Source organism: Bubalus kerabau, chromosome 5, assembly GCF_029407905.1.
Source record: "Bubalus kerabau isolate K-KA32 ecotype Philippines breed swamp buffalo chromosome 5, PCC_UOA_SB_1v2, whole genome shotgun sequence".
Taxonomy (NCBI): Eukaryota; Metazoa; Chordata; class Mammalia; order Artiodactyla; family Bovidae; genus Bubalus; species Bubalus kerabau.
The window spans coordinates 38,606,301-38,621,483 of NC_073628.1; the positions used below are offsets into that span (position 1 = coordinate 38,606,301).

Genomic DNA, 15,183 nt, shown 5'->3' on the forward strand with positions numbered 1-15,183 from the left:
TTTGTATGACTTTTAACATGACTTCTAAGAAAATATTAATTTTAATGTTGAAAAAGACCAATGTTGTCTTCCATATTAAGTTCTTTGTTCCCTTTGAACCATTTCCAGTCTTATTTATTTTTTTACTAGCTTTCCCTTTACCAGAGTGCTTCATGCATTCATTTGTCCTTGGACATTTGGGATTGTTCTTACATATTTATCTGAGTATTCTGACCCATCCTACAGATATAAACCCTCAATATCCTCTCAGGTAGCGAGTTTCCACATTCCCTTTGCTTACTTGCATTGTATTTTACATAAATAAATTCTACTTCTATTTTGTTTGTATGTTTCCTGCTCTGTGAGTTTATTCTCCAATGGCCAGGACAGTATATAGGAATGATATTAAGCAATAAATACTTGGGGATTGGAATGAATGAATGGAGATATATATATATATATGGTTAAACTTTGATCATACCACTTAACCTGTAGTGCTAAAGAAGCTCAGGATAAAATCAAGGCAGTTAATATTGGGTTGAACTATAGAAAGTGAGTGACATCAAGCACTTTGTGGCCAGAAAGGGTCAGTATCTGAACACCCAATGTGATTCCAGTGACAATAGGAAATAGATATATTTAGGAGGTCTTGTCTCAAAGGGCTGAATTAGGGACGGCTTTCAGGAAAGTAACCATGGAAAGAACTAATGTCCTGAAACTGGGAAAACAGACTATGTGCTAACACTTGGAGCTGTGAGTAGCAATGTTTGTTGGCAATTTAGGTAGACACAGTTTATCTGACTATGGAGTATTTTTAAAGGGCTCTGTTTTCTTACTAGTTTGAGCTGCATTTGATCTAAAATGTTCCACATAGTGCCTGACATAAACTTACTGTCATTGTTTCCCCAGTGGTATAATAAGAACTTCTCCCAAAGGAGAAAGAACTTAATATCCAGTTATAGTAAATACTTCCTGAGCTTTAATGACTGAATCCAGATGATAAGAGCATTTTGAAAAGGAAAAAATATATTTATTGCTTTGTACGAGTCACTATGATGTTCACACCAGATATTTGATATTTGAATAAAAGTAAAGATATTTGAATAAAAGAACAGATATCTGAATAAAAGTAAGGCATGGTGTTTAACTTATTAACAGACCAGGACCGATTGAGAGATGCTGTTACCCTGCACAATCCTACCCTGGAAAACATATCTAACATTCACTTAATTCTCTACACCACAAGATGGTTTTAAAAACCATTTTTATCTACTAGAAAATAAATCTTAGACAGTTTGGTAGCATACCCTAGGATACACAGCTTGCAAGTAACTTAAATTAGAATCAATTATGTGTATTTCTTCCAAAGTCCATGATCATTTCTGCAAATGTTGACAGTCCAGTTGCCGCTGAGAGATAAAGGTGGGAACTAAGAAAGAGGTCAATGCACTGAGTGATCAGAAGTCCTCTAGACACCTTTTGAGGGCCTAGTTATACCACTAAAGAAAGGATGTTAAAACATTTCCGAAAGATTATAGACTGTTTTGTAGAAAGAAATCGTCCCTGGCCCAAATATATAATAATGATGTCACTTCTTACAGCATTTGAAATCCTTTTTATTTTTTTTTTTTTGAGAAAAGATTTCATTGTTTTAGAAATCACTAGAGCACTATCCTGAAACCAAGTGATTTGTTTAACACTTTTAGACATCCAGAAGAAGCATAGAAATGTTAAAAGTGTCCAGTGAGGAGATCGTGGCTCTCAAATCTGGCCTTGGGTCTCAGGTTTGAACTCTGAAGTCATTAGGCATGAAAAAAACCAGCCTGATGAATGGTAAAACAGGTTACTTGTGTTATGAAGACAGCCTGGGTCTTGAAAAGTTTGAAGAGCCAAGAATATGCAAGAGAAGCCTTCAGATTGTTTACAGAAGGAGTAAACCATCAAATGAGAAAAACAATCATAGACCATAGCATTAAAAATGGTAACCCTGGAGACCAAATGGGAAAGGATTCATGTGTCATCTCTGCAGAATCAGATCGAATCTGACAAGTGGAAGACAGATATCTTAAACTTTCATTCATCCATAGATATCTGACTTCTGCTTCTGTCTCCTAAGCCAGAGCTGTAGCATGGTCTCCAGATAGCTCATGCAGAATTAAAAAAAAAAAATGCTTTATCTACTCTGTTGACAGTTGTAAGCTGCTCTTTCACCATGTTTTATGAATTTTCCTTCTACCATTGCTGTCCATGATCACTGGAATCAGAATACTAAAGTTCTATGTGGTATGTGAACTATGGCAAATTCCTTTTATGTCATCTATCAAATGGAGATCATGGCAGATACTGTGCCCAACATGTAATACATACTTGATAAATATTTTTGAATGGTTTCATGAAATCACTTATGAAAGTATCCATTCAGAAATGGATGTACCACAGACATGTACCACATGTTGGGCATGGTATCTGTCATGATCTCTATATGATAGCCAAAATGGATCAAATTTAATGTAAAATCTTTTGCACAGCAAAAGAAACCATAAACAAAACAAAAAGACAGCCCTCAGAATAAAGTATTTGCAGATGAAGCAAGTGGTAAGAGATTAATCCCCAAAATGTACAAACAGCTCATGCAGCTCAATATTAAAAAAAAAAAAAAAAAAATCAAAAATGAACTTCAAATTTAAATAGTCATTTCTCCAAAAAAGACAAAAAGCACATCAAAAGATGCTCAACATCTCTAATTATTAGAGAAATGCAAATCAAAATATCATATAAGAAATGAATCACCCATCCAGGTTCTATGCAGGATGCAGGTAGCTTGGAGCTGGTGCTCTGGGATGACCCAGGGGGATGATATGGGGAGGGAGGTGGGAGGGGGGTTCAGGATTGGGAACACGTGTACACCCGTGGTGAATTCATGTTGATGTATGGCAAAACCAATACAATATTGTAAAGTAATTAGCCTCTAATTAAATAAATTTAAATTAAAAAAAATTACAGTGAGAAATCACCTCACACTGGTCAAAATGGCCATCATCAAAAAATCTGCAAATAATAAATACTGGAGAACCCTCCAGTAGAAAAAAGGGAACCCTCCTACACTCTTGGTTGGAATGTAAATTGGTACAACCACTATGGAGAACAATATGGAGGTTCCTTAAAATACTAACAATAAGACTACCAAGTTACCCAGCAATCCCACTCCTGGGCATAAACCCACAGAAAACTGTAATTCAAAAAGACACATGCACCTCAGTGTTCACTGCAGCACTATTTACAACAGTCAGGACATGGAAACAGCCTAAATATCCATCAACAAAGGAATGGATAAAGAAGAGGTAGTAGACTTATACAATGGAATATTGTTGTTGTTCAGTTGCCAAGTCTTGTCCAACTCTCTGCAACCCCATGAACTGCAGCACATCAGGTTTTCCTGCCCTTAACTATATCTCTGAGTTTTCTCAAAATCATGTGCATTGAGTCAGTGATGCCATCCTGCCATCTTATCCGTAGCGCCCTTCTCCTCTTGCCCTCAGTCTTTTCCAGCTTCAGAGTCTTTTCCAGTGTATCGGCTCTTCACATCTGGTGGCCAAAGTATTGGAGCTTCAGCTTCAGGATCAGTCCTATCATTGAATATTCAGGGTTGATACCTTTTAGGATTGACTGGTTTGATCTCCTTGCAGTCCAAGGGACTCTCAAGGGTCTTCTCCAGCATCACAGTTTGAAAGCATCAATTCTTTGGCATTCAGCCTTGTTTATGGTTCAGCTCTTCACATCCATACATGACTACTGGAAAAACCATAGTCTTGACTATACAGACCTTTGTTGGTAAAATGATGTCTCTGCTTTTTAATATGCTGTCTACATTTGTCATAACTTTTCTTCCAAGAAGCAAACATCTTTTAATTTCATGGTTGCAGTCACCATCCATAGTGATTTTGTAGCCCGAGAAAATAAAATGTTACTGTTTCCACTTTTCCCCCATCTATTTGCCATGAAGTGATAGTATACCAGATGCCATGATCTTAGTTTTTTGAATGTTGGAATATTACCTGGCCACAAAAGGAATGAAATAATTCCATTTGCAGCAATGTGGATGAACCTAAAGATTGTCATACTGAGTTAAGTAAGTCAGACACAGAAAGATAAATATCATATGATATTGTTTATATGTGGAATATTAGAAGAGGTATAAATGAACTTATTTATGGAACAAACATAGAGCCACAGAAGTAGAAAACAAACATATGATTACCAGCGGATGAGGGGGAGGGATAAGTTGGGCGATTGGTATTGATATATACACACTATTATGTATAAAATCACGGAGAAGGCAATGGCACCCCACTGCAGTACTCTTGCCTTGAAAATACATGGATGGAGGAGCCTGGTGGGCTGCAGTCCGTGGGGTCGTTAAGAGTCAGATACGACTGAGCGACTTCACTTTCACTTTTCACTTTCATGCATTGGAGAAGGAAATGGCAACCCACTCCAGTGTTCTTGCCTGGAGAATCCCAGGGACGGGCAAGCCTGGTGGGCTGCCGTCTGTGGGGTCGCACAGAGTCAGACATGACTGAAGCGACTTAGCAGCAGCAGCAGCATGTATAAAATAGATAACCAATAAGAACCTGCTGTAAAGCCCAGAGAACTCTACTCAATATTCTTTAATGGGCTATATGGGAAAAGAATCTTAAAAAAAAAAAAAAAAAAAAAAAAAAAAAAACAGAAAGAAAGAGTGGATATATTAATATGTATAATTGATTCAATGCAAGGAGACACAAGAGACGTGGATTTGATCCTTGGGTCAGGAAGCTCTCCTGGAGGAGGAAATGGCAACCCACTCCAGTATTCTTGCCTGGAGTATCCTATGGACAGAGGAGCCTGGCAGAACCAGAGGAGTCCTTAGGGTCACAAAGAGTCAAACATGACTGAGCACACACATAGCTTTCACTTTAATGTACATCTGAAACAAACACAACATTGTAAATAAACTATACTCCAATAAAATTTTTATAAAGTAGCATAAAGTGAGTAATACAATGTCTTGTGCTTATTAAGTGCTCAAAATGATTGTTAGTGCTAATAGTTTAAATATAGTAATGCAGTAAGAGAAACGACATTATGACGAAACTGCCTCATTCAGTAGTTTTAAAAATGATAAAAAGATGAAGAGTTATGCATATAAAAAACAAAAAAGGAAGAAGTTACATCAACATCTGATTTTGCATGATCAGATAGGCTTTTGCATGATCCAAAATAGGCTGTTCTTTCCTCTGTAATTTTTATAAATAATGACGTTAGCCACATACTCTAACTCTCTCATACATCAGGGAAACTTGCAGTTCAAAGGAAACTAGGAAATGGATAGTCAGGTATAGTGTCCTTCATATAGCCCAAGAAGAAAAGGGGACCCTAAGACACTGAATAATGTTCCTCATGATACATTGCCAGTTAGAGTTTTCTCCTAAATACCTAAGCCTGGTGCAGCTTACTGCTGCTGTCTAAGCTTGTCTTGTTGATAAGATTTTTCAACTTTCAAATATCCCAATCCAGTGAAACTGCCATTAATTCAATGGTCTTAAAATCAACTGAGGATATCTCTGGCCTATGCTTTGATGAATACAGCATGCAGCATTTTCAAAGTGATTCTTCTCCTTGATTATGTTTTTGGAGATTATTTTGGATATATAACTCCATTCTCTCAAAGAGAGGGAGCTTGCATTATGCAGTTGACTGACAAGAAATGATTTTAAATTGCCTCATAACAAGCAATTAAAAAGGAGTATTTTGAATACAATGAGCTTTTCAATAAGGGTTCGGTGACATAGAATGAAAAGAGAAGCTGTAAATTTATTATATATAGGATAAAGACAAATCAGGTATGAAAAACATATCTGATGTTCTTGAAAGAATCATCTTATTTTAAAAATACTATTTGGTTAATGTTTTTAATATGAAAGTCACTCAAATACATGTAATTAAGTGATCTACATAAACAACCCTAAGGGGCACTATATTAATAATTTTATTGTTGTTTCTCCCACCAGCTCCCACCACCAAACCTGTAATATGTATTTTCCCTGGATTTTTTAAGAAAACAAAGTATAGTTTAATGACTAGAGTCCTATATGTAATAAATGGGAAAAAAAAAAAAAGGATTCTAGACGGAGATAATCTGAATTTGTGCCCCAGAATCACCATTCTCTCTCTCTCTCTCTTTTTTTTTGTTATAGGTTACAGTAAACCTATAACATTGTTTTAGGTATACTGTATAATGATTTGATATTTGTATATGTTGCAAAATGATCACCACAGTAAGTTACTGTTAACCAAGCCAGAAAGTGAAAAGTAAAACAGAAGCAGGGTGGGAATTAATTTGGAAGTGTTTTGTATTGAAGAGCTTGGGACATTTGGGTGACATATAAAATGGAAAACTTAAAATTATCAGTGCAGCGAAACTTGTGAGCACTAAAACTGAACACAGGGAAGTCATGATCAGATTTGCATTTTAATTCCTGGGCACTTGGGAGAGACTAAACTGGCAGCAGAATTCAGGTGGCAGAGATGGTTGGCATCCTCCAGATGACTGAGCAAGTGGCTTCAGTGTGGTGGTGGTGACGGAGATGCAGAAAAACCTGGGGAGTTATTAAGATGTCGTTGAATATTAAGATAAAGTGTTATAGATGAGGACATTACAGTCACTGTTTCAGTAACAAAGGTAAACAAAAGGGACAGGAATGGCCTGTCTGCAAATTGCTACTTTAGAAGGCTGGGCAGGGATGGTATTATGCTGCTGCTAAGTCACTTCAGTCGTGTCCGACTCTGTGCGACCCCATAGACGGCAGCCCACCAGGCTCCCCTGTCCCTGGGATTCTCCAGGCAAGAACACTGGACTGGGTTGCCATTTCCTTCTCCAATGCATGAAAGTGAAAAGTGAAAGTGAAGTCGCTCAGTCGTATCCGACTCTTAACGACCCCACGGACTGCAGCCCACCAGGCTCTTCTGCCCATGGGATTTTCCAGGCAAGAGTACCAGAGTGGGGTGTGGATGGTATTATAAAAGAAGGCAAAATAGGAGAGGGAGAATCAATTATTCAAAATATGTAGTTACATGTGCAGAAACCTCCCTTTAAACTAGCTTATAGACATACAAAAATAAGATAATTCATTGGAAATGTACTGGAGTCTTTCACAAAACCAAAGGAAAAGCTATGGGAAACATGGTATCTCGAGATACTTCAAAGATTAGAACTGGAGATTCAGACATTGTCATCTCAACTTAATTCCTTCTTTATTTGCTCCTATTGAAATTTTTTTAAAAAATATGATTAAAAGCATAGGTCCTGGAATTTCAGGTCCAGATATACTTCCTTCCATGATTCAATGGGGCAAGGAATTTTCCTCTCCCAGTTTGTAGGTGAACCAGCCTTGCTCATATGCCTGCTCTTTGAACACATTTCTGAAACTAAAGATAATTATGACTAGTGAGTGCTGTATGGGTTGATGGAGAAGGAAATGGCAACCCACTCCAGTGTTCTTGCCTGGAGAATCCCAGGGATGGGGGAGCCTGGTGGGCTGCCGTCTCTGGAGTCGCAGAGTCGGACACGACTGAAGCGACTTAGCAGCAGCAGCAGTATGGGTTGAATGGCCCACCTCTAGTGAGGTTGAGGGGCCTGTGGTCCAGAGGGAGTAAGTGCTAGACAGACAAAACAAAGATTGTCAACTGCAAGGTTTGTGAAATAGAGATCATGAATTCTAATTGAGAAATGCTGAGACTAAAGGAGTAGTGAGATAACTGAGTAGAATTGTGTGATGGTAGTGGAATCAAGAGAAGGAAATGTTGGCCTTGCACTCAGGGAATAAATTGACATAAGATGCAGTCCCCTGGATGCACTAATAATATCTTTGATGATTTCTGTGTAGCAGACCGCTTGACACAACTTTGCATTAAGAACTTGGATCTCTGTGTTAGGTGTTAAAAAGGTTATATGAGGGAACGAATGGAGGCAATTGAGGAAGAGTTAGAAGGCCATCAGTGGTGTTTTTTAGCAGGCAATGTGTGATTTAGCAAATTCATTATCATCAAAGCATCTCATTACGAGTCCTATCCCCAAATGGAAAGGCCCATGCAGATAACTTCTGAAACCTGCTTGTAGGAAATCTGTGTTGTTTCCACATCCATGAAGCAAGGAACCAGCAGACCTGTTCTTTGTGAAGATATTGTACTAAAGCAGTGCTAAATTTTGCTTGAAATTTGACAAGTTATTCCACTGATTTTCAGGACCCTCAATTCATCATTTGTAACAGATATCTTTTACTCTCTATTTTATCCCTATATTTTTCAGTCGAGCTCTAGACCAGACTGTAAATTCACTGTCTGTCTCACACATTACTAAGAATGTTATTTCTACACAGTTGCTGCTCTTTCAATGGTGTTGTTTGAATACTAGGGTTGTAGAATTTTTAACTATCATTGAATTTTTTCATGACATTCTGCTGTCTAATCAAAACAAAAGATTTGAAAGCAAAGCAGTATTGGACTAGAGGACTTGTTAACTAATTCTCTCTGTTCAGTGAATAAAGTGTCTCCTTTTATGATAGATGTTGTATGAGAAACATCCCATAAATATATGAGAAAATTAATAACTTGCCCTGTATGAAAATCTTTGTGGTACTATTTCAGCCTGCCAACCAAATTCTAGCCAGTTTCCTATCGTAGACAAGTATCTTGGTACTCAGAACACAAGGAAAAATTACTATAGTGATCTTTTTATGTACTTTTATATTTTCCATACGTCAGTCTGCTGAAGACTCTGGAGACCAGCACACACTAGATCATCTTGAAAATGCAGCACATATTTGAGGAAAGACTCTTGCATCAAAATAATGGAACAACACAAAGAAGGAATGTAGGAAAGAGAGAGAGAGCCTCAACCAAAGAATTACTCAGACATGAGGAAAGAGATAAAGAAAGACCCATACCTTAAAAGAGACATGGGAAATTTAGAGTGAGCTCAGAATTTTAAGCCTTTTGTAAAAGCAGTTATAGAGTATAGCTAACCAAAATCACAATAAATTAAATATCTTATTGATACCATTCTAAAACTATATGAAATGAATAATACTAATTAGATTTCCTATACTGTTGTCTTTTCAAAATGTTTTTTATTCAGTATTCATGGATTCATTTATAGGCTTCATATGTTTGAAGCAAAATCTCCTGAGATGTAATGTTAAAAATGGTAACAATAACATCCTAAAGAAAATAAAGGAGATGGTGATAGTTTCTGAAGCACCATTATTGGAAAACAACTGACTTCTTTCTAGGCATGGAAAACTCAGCAATAATTTTCCAAATGCTGACTGCAATCTAAAAAGTAAAAGTTATTTTACCTAAACTGATATATATTCTTATTTCTTTGCAGACCTAAATATCTATCCCATGGTTAATACCACATTTATAATTAACTTGAAAGTAATAAAAATGTATACTTGTGTGAAGGAGATACCATTTTATGACAGAAGAGTTCATTTAAAGCCTCCAGATACTATGTGACTCTCTCTGATCCCATTAAAAAATTAGATCAATAAATCATGTTGTCATTCCCAATCATAATAATTATATGATATAACAAAAAGTCTTCTTTAAAATTCTGAGAAAATTAATATTTTATGTCTTAATTCATACTGTGTTAAATTTTGTTCTTTACTAAAGTTCTGGTTTGTAAGTATATTTACTTAAATTGAAGATAACTTTTTGGAGTTGGATTTTTACCAAAAAAGAAAAGATTTAAAGAGGACAGTGCAGGATATTCCAATGTTAAAATTATATTAGATTTCAAAGAGCTCTGTAATTCTAAAAAATTATAGTAAAACTTTTAGTATTTGAACATTGATGTTTCAAGATAAACTTATTTTTTAATTGAAGTATATTTGATTTATGTTGTGTTAGTCAAGTGTGTAGCAGAGCAAATAAGTTTTATATACACATATATATACATACTTTTAATATTGATAAAAATGTATTCTTTTCAGATTCTTTTCCCTTATAGATTATTACAAAATTCTGACTATAGTTTCTAGTGCTATATAGTCGGTCCTTGTTGTTTAACTATTTTGTATATAGGAGTATGTATATGTTAATCCCAAATTCCTAATTTATCTCTCCCTTCCCTTTCCCCTTGGTAACCATAAGTTTGTTTTCTATGTCTGTGAGTCTGTTTCTGTTTTGTAAATAAGTTCATTTGTATCATTTTTTTTGATTCCATGTAAAAGTGATATATGACTCTTGTCTTTCTATGGGTGATCTACTTCACTTAGTATAATAATCTCTAGGCCCATCCATGTTGCTGCAAGTGGTATTTTTTATGGTCAAGTAATATTTCATTGCTTATATATATACATACCACATCTCCTTTATCCATTCATCTGTTGATGGAAATTTAGGTTACTTCCACATCTTGAGTATTTTAAATAGTTCCACTGTGAATATTGAGGTACATGTATATTGTTTTAACCCCTGTCCCATCCAGGCCGGCACATAACACTAAGCAGAGTTCCACGTGCTATACTATAGGTTTTTGTTGGTTATTCATTTTAAATATAGCAGTGTGTACATGACCTTCTGAAAGTCTTTTAACTGTCCCTTCCCCCCAGTAACCATGAGTTCATTTTCTAAGTCTGAGTCTCTTTCTGTTTTGTAAGCAAGTTCATTTGTATCATTTCTTTTTAGATTCCAGATATAAGGGACATCCTATGACATTTCTGCTTCTCTGACTTCCTTCTCTCAGTATGACACTCTCTTGATCCACCCATGTTGCTGCAAATGGCCTTATTTCATTCTGTTTAATGGCTGAGTAATATTCCATTGTATATATGTGCCACATCTTCTTTATCCACTCCTCTGTCGATGGACATTTAGGTTGTTTCCATGTCTTTTGTGTGTGTGTGTGTGTGTGTGTGTAATAAAGTTTTATTAAAGTATAAAGGAGATAGAGAAAGCTTCTGACATAGGCATCAGAAGGGGGCAGAAAGAGTACCCGCTTGCTAGTGTTAACAATGAAGTTATATAATCCGAAGAATATCTGGAGGTTGTAAAGACCTCATCAGTCCTATTCCGGTAATTTACATTTTAAGATAACACTGTCCTCAGGCAAGATACATCCTTGTAAAGACCAGGTCTACTCCCATAATTAACATTTTAAGATAACAAAAGGTTGAATCCAAAGACTGTCCTTAGGCAGGATACATTATTGTTATATAATCTAAAGGAATGTGGAGAAAGAAAAAAAGTTTGTCCTTTCTTCCTCCTTGAGAATTCCAGACCCCTCTCTCCTTGGGGACCCCTAGACTCCCTATCAACCTGCCTAGGAACTGACTCTCTCATTCCCCCCTTTTCTTTTAGGAGAATTATGTTGCCTAGGGAAAAGGGGCGTCGTTCTCATTCCATAACTACTTCCGAGCTGACAAGGGGTGTTGTCCCTAAATTGGTGAGGCAACATATTCTCCTAATCCTCATATTGAGGCTATCTGATCCAGGGGCCCCAGATAGTAGCTGGAGGAAGCTACAGCAGTAGCAGGAGTTTGAGCAACCATTTGTAACTTAAAAGCTTTCATGCGGCTAGAAACAAATCCAGTTATACAATTACAGATGTAGGCAACATAGTCATTAAAACAAGTTAAAATCGAAATTAAGAGTCACATTATGTCCATAGTTAAAGTACAAAGTGTTGCACCAGTCCATTTTAGGGTTGGTAAATGTCATCAGATGAAGAAGAGGCATCGCATGTGATTGTTGTCGAAGGTATTCACAGACTTGGAGAAAGTCTTTTCCTTGAAGTGGGGATGTCCACCACGGGAAGCCTTCCACTGACGAAGAGGGAAGCGCTCCGCAGACCCAGCAGTTAGACCGATTGTGGAATGCAGCATAGGGGTGAGCCCAGGACAGGAAGACATTGTCTTGAGGATCCAATGGCAGACTCAGGATATTTGGAGTCAGCAGAAGTAGACTCACATAGATTATCAGGCCCATCCGCTGGCCTTTGCTTAACTCTAGAGCTCGGGTCGGGGCCACAAGCTCCACTAACTGAGCACTGGTTCCCTGGGGGAGAGATTTTGCTTCCAAAACCTGTTCAGCAGTCACCACAGCGTAACCTGCTTTACGCTTTCCATCCTGAACAAAAGAACTGCCATCTGTAAATATTTCCATGTCAGGATTGTCTAATGGGGTATCCTTTAGATCCTCCCGAGCTGCATAGTTTAAAGTTAGGAATTGAGAACAATCGTGATCAGGTGTTTCATTTTCCTTCTCAGGAAGGAAAGTGGCAGGATTTAAATTTCCACAGACTTTAAGCTTAGTTACTGGTCCTTCTAACAACGACTGATACTTAAGAAGCCTACTGTCTGTCATCCAAATATTAACCTTAGAATTTAAGATTCCACTCACATCATGAGAAGTCAATACAGTAAGGTTTCGTCCATTAATTATTTTTAAAGCTTCAGGTGCTAATAAAGCCGCTGCCCCAATTACTCTTAGGCAGTGGGCCACCCACGTGAAACTACATCTAATTCTCTGCTTAGATAAGCAATAGGTTGCTGGTGAGGCCCTCGGGGTGTCAAAACTCCCAATGCCACACCTTTTCTTTCAGTGACAAACAAATTAAATTCTGACCCTGTGGGCAAGCTCAGAGCTGGAGCTTGCAGGAGAGCAGTCTGAAGAAACTTAAAAGCCTTTTGAGTTTCTGGAGACCAAACCAGTTGGTCGGTTTGGGCCTGCTGAGTTTCAGCTATAAGTTTATATAAAGGCTGGGCAAGTTCCCCGTAACCCGGAATCCAAATGCGACAGTAGCCTGTGATTCCCCAAAATCCTCTCAATTGTCTTAAAGTCATAGATAGGGCATGATTTAGTATAGGTTTAATTCTCTCAGGGCCTAGGGCCCTAGTCCCTTCTGATATGATTAGGCCCAGATATCTAACCGATTGTTGACAAAGCTGAGCCTTTTCTCTTGATGCCTTGTAACCACAGTCTGCCAGAAAGTTTCAGAAATCTTCTGAGGCTCGCGAACAAGCTTCCTCTGTCTCAGCACAGAGCAAAATATCATCTACATATGTAACACCACCGCTTCAGAGCTATTAAAGTTTTGTAGATCCCGTGACAAATTTTGTCCAAATAAGTGAGGACTGTTATGAAATCCCTGGGGCAAAACTGTCCAGGCTAACTGAGAAGCTGGCTGCATAGGGTCTTCAAAGGCAAATAGAAATTGGCTTTCTTCCGCCAAAGGCACTGAATAGAAGGCATCCTTTAAATCAATTACTGAGAAATATTTGGCCCGTTCAGGAATTTCAGACAATAGAGTATAAGGATTAGGCACCACGGGGTGTAAAGGAACTACAGCCTCATTTATTATTCATAAATCTTGAACTAGTCTCCATTTACCATTCGATTTCTTTATACCCAAAATAGGAGTATTGCAAGGACTGTTACAGGGAATTAATAGTCTCTGCTCCTTTAAATTTTCGATGATGGGTTTTAACCCTTAACTTCAGGTTTCAGTGGATACTGCTTCTTATGTGGAAATACGTGTGGGTCTTTGAGCTTAACAACTACAGGAATAGCATTTTGTGCTCGACCCACAGATTTTCCATCCGCCCATACTCTAGGATTTACATTTTGTTCAACTAAAGGGAGAGAAAGGGAGGGCTCCATATTCATGAAAACAGAGGCATGGACCTTGCTCAGTATATCCCTTCCCAAAAGGGGTGAGGGAGATTCTGGCACGATCAGAAACTCGTGTGAAAACAGCACAGAATCCCAGTTGCAAGATAAAGAATAACTGAAATAATACCTTTTGGCTCGTCCAGACAGTCCCATTACGGAAGTGGATCGGGAAGAAAGTGGACCAGGGGCTTCAGTAAGCACAGAATAAGTTGCCCCAGTATCTAAAAGGAAATCGACGGATTGGCCCCCCACAATTATTAATACCCAGGGTTCCTCAGGTGTAATTAGGACAGGTGTAATTAGGTGTAATTAGGGAGCTTGTGTGGGGACCCCCGGGGCACCTTCAGTCCTGATTGTCTTGAGAGTCCGACCCAGGAGACCTACACCTCTGGGGGCAGTCTCTCTTCCAGTGTGGTCCTTTGCAGACCAGACATGGAGCCGGGGGCAGCTTAGATGCCTGAGGGCAATCCCGCTTGAGGTGCCCCTCCTTTCCACAGTAGTAGCAAGCCCATCCCTTTCCACCTGGGCCCCTCTGGGCATTTTTCTCAGGCTGTTTAAGAACGTTTTTCATAGCCATGGTGAAGGCTTCCATGTCTTGGCTGTTGTAAACAGTGCTGCAAAGAATGTTGGCACACATGTGTCTTCCAGGACATGTTTTTTTCTTGGATATACACCCAGGAGTATAATTGCAGGGTCATATGTTAGCTTTATTTTTAGTTTTTATAAAGGACCTACATACTGTTCTCCATAATGAGTATACCCATTTACATTCTCACTGACAGTTCAGCAGAGTTCCCTTCTCTGCAGCATTTGTTATTTGTGGATTTTTTGGTGATAGGCGTTCTGACTGGCTTGAGGTGATTATCTCATTGTAGTTTTGGTTTGCAGCAAGGAGATCCAACCAGTCCATCCTAAAGGAGATCAGCCCTGGGTGTTCTTTGGAAGGAATGATGCTGAAGCTGAAACTCCAGTACTTTGGCCACCTCATGTGAAGAGTTGACTCATTGGAAAAGACCCTGATGCTGGGAGGGATTGGGGGCAGGAGGAGAAGGGGACGACAGAGGATGAGATGGCTGGATGGCATCACCGACTCGATGGACATGGGTTTGGGTGAACTTTGGGAGTTGGTGATGGACAGGGAGGCCTGGCATGCTGTGATTCATGGTGTCGCAAAGAGTCGGACATGACTGAGAAACTGAACTGAACTGAATAACTAGTTATGTAGAACATCTTTTCATGTGCCTATTGGCCACCTGTATGTCCTCTTTAGAGAGATGTCTGTTTAGGTACTCTGCCCATTTATGGAGTGGGTTTTTTGTTTTGATTCTATTAATTGTCATAAGCTGTTGGTAAATTTCAGAGACATCCCTTGTCAGTCACATCATTTGAATATATTTTCTCCCAATCTGTGGGTTGTTGTTTCATTTTGTTTATTTATTTTTTACTTAATTTTGTTCTTTTTAAGATTAATTTATTTTAATTGGA

The 15,183-nt window shown here is 38.3% G+C and overlaps 1 long non-coding RNA gene across 1 annotated transcript in view; it reads left to right on the forward strand.

The window, feature by feature from the left end:
• Positions 1 to 9,665, forward strand: part of LOC129652641 (uncharacterized) — a 45,474-nt gene extending 35,809 nt beyond the window's left edge. The window contains exon 3 of the long non-coding RNA XR_008714643.1: positions 8,782 to 9,665. This is a non-coding gene — a long non-coding RNA (uncharacterized LOC129652641). The remainder of the gene's footprint in view (positions 1 to 8,781) is intronic.
• The last annotated feature ends 5,518 nt before the right edge of the window (positions 9,666 to 15,183 follow it).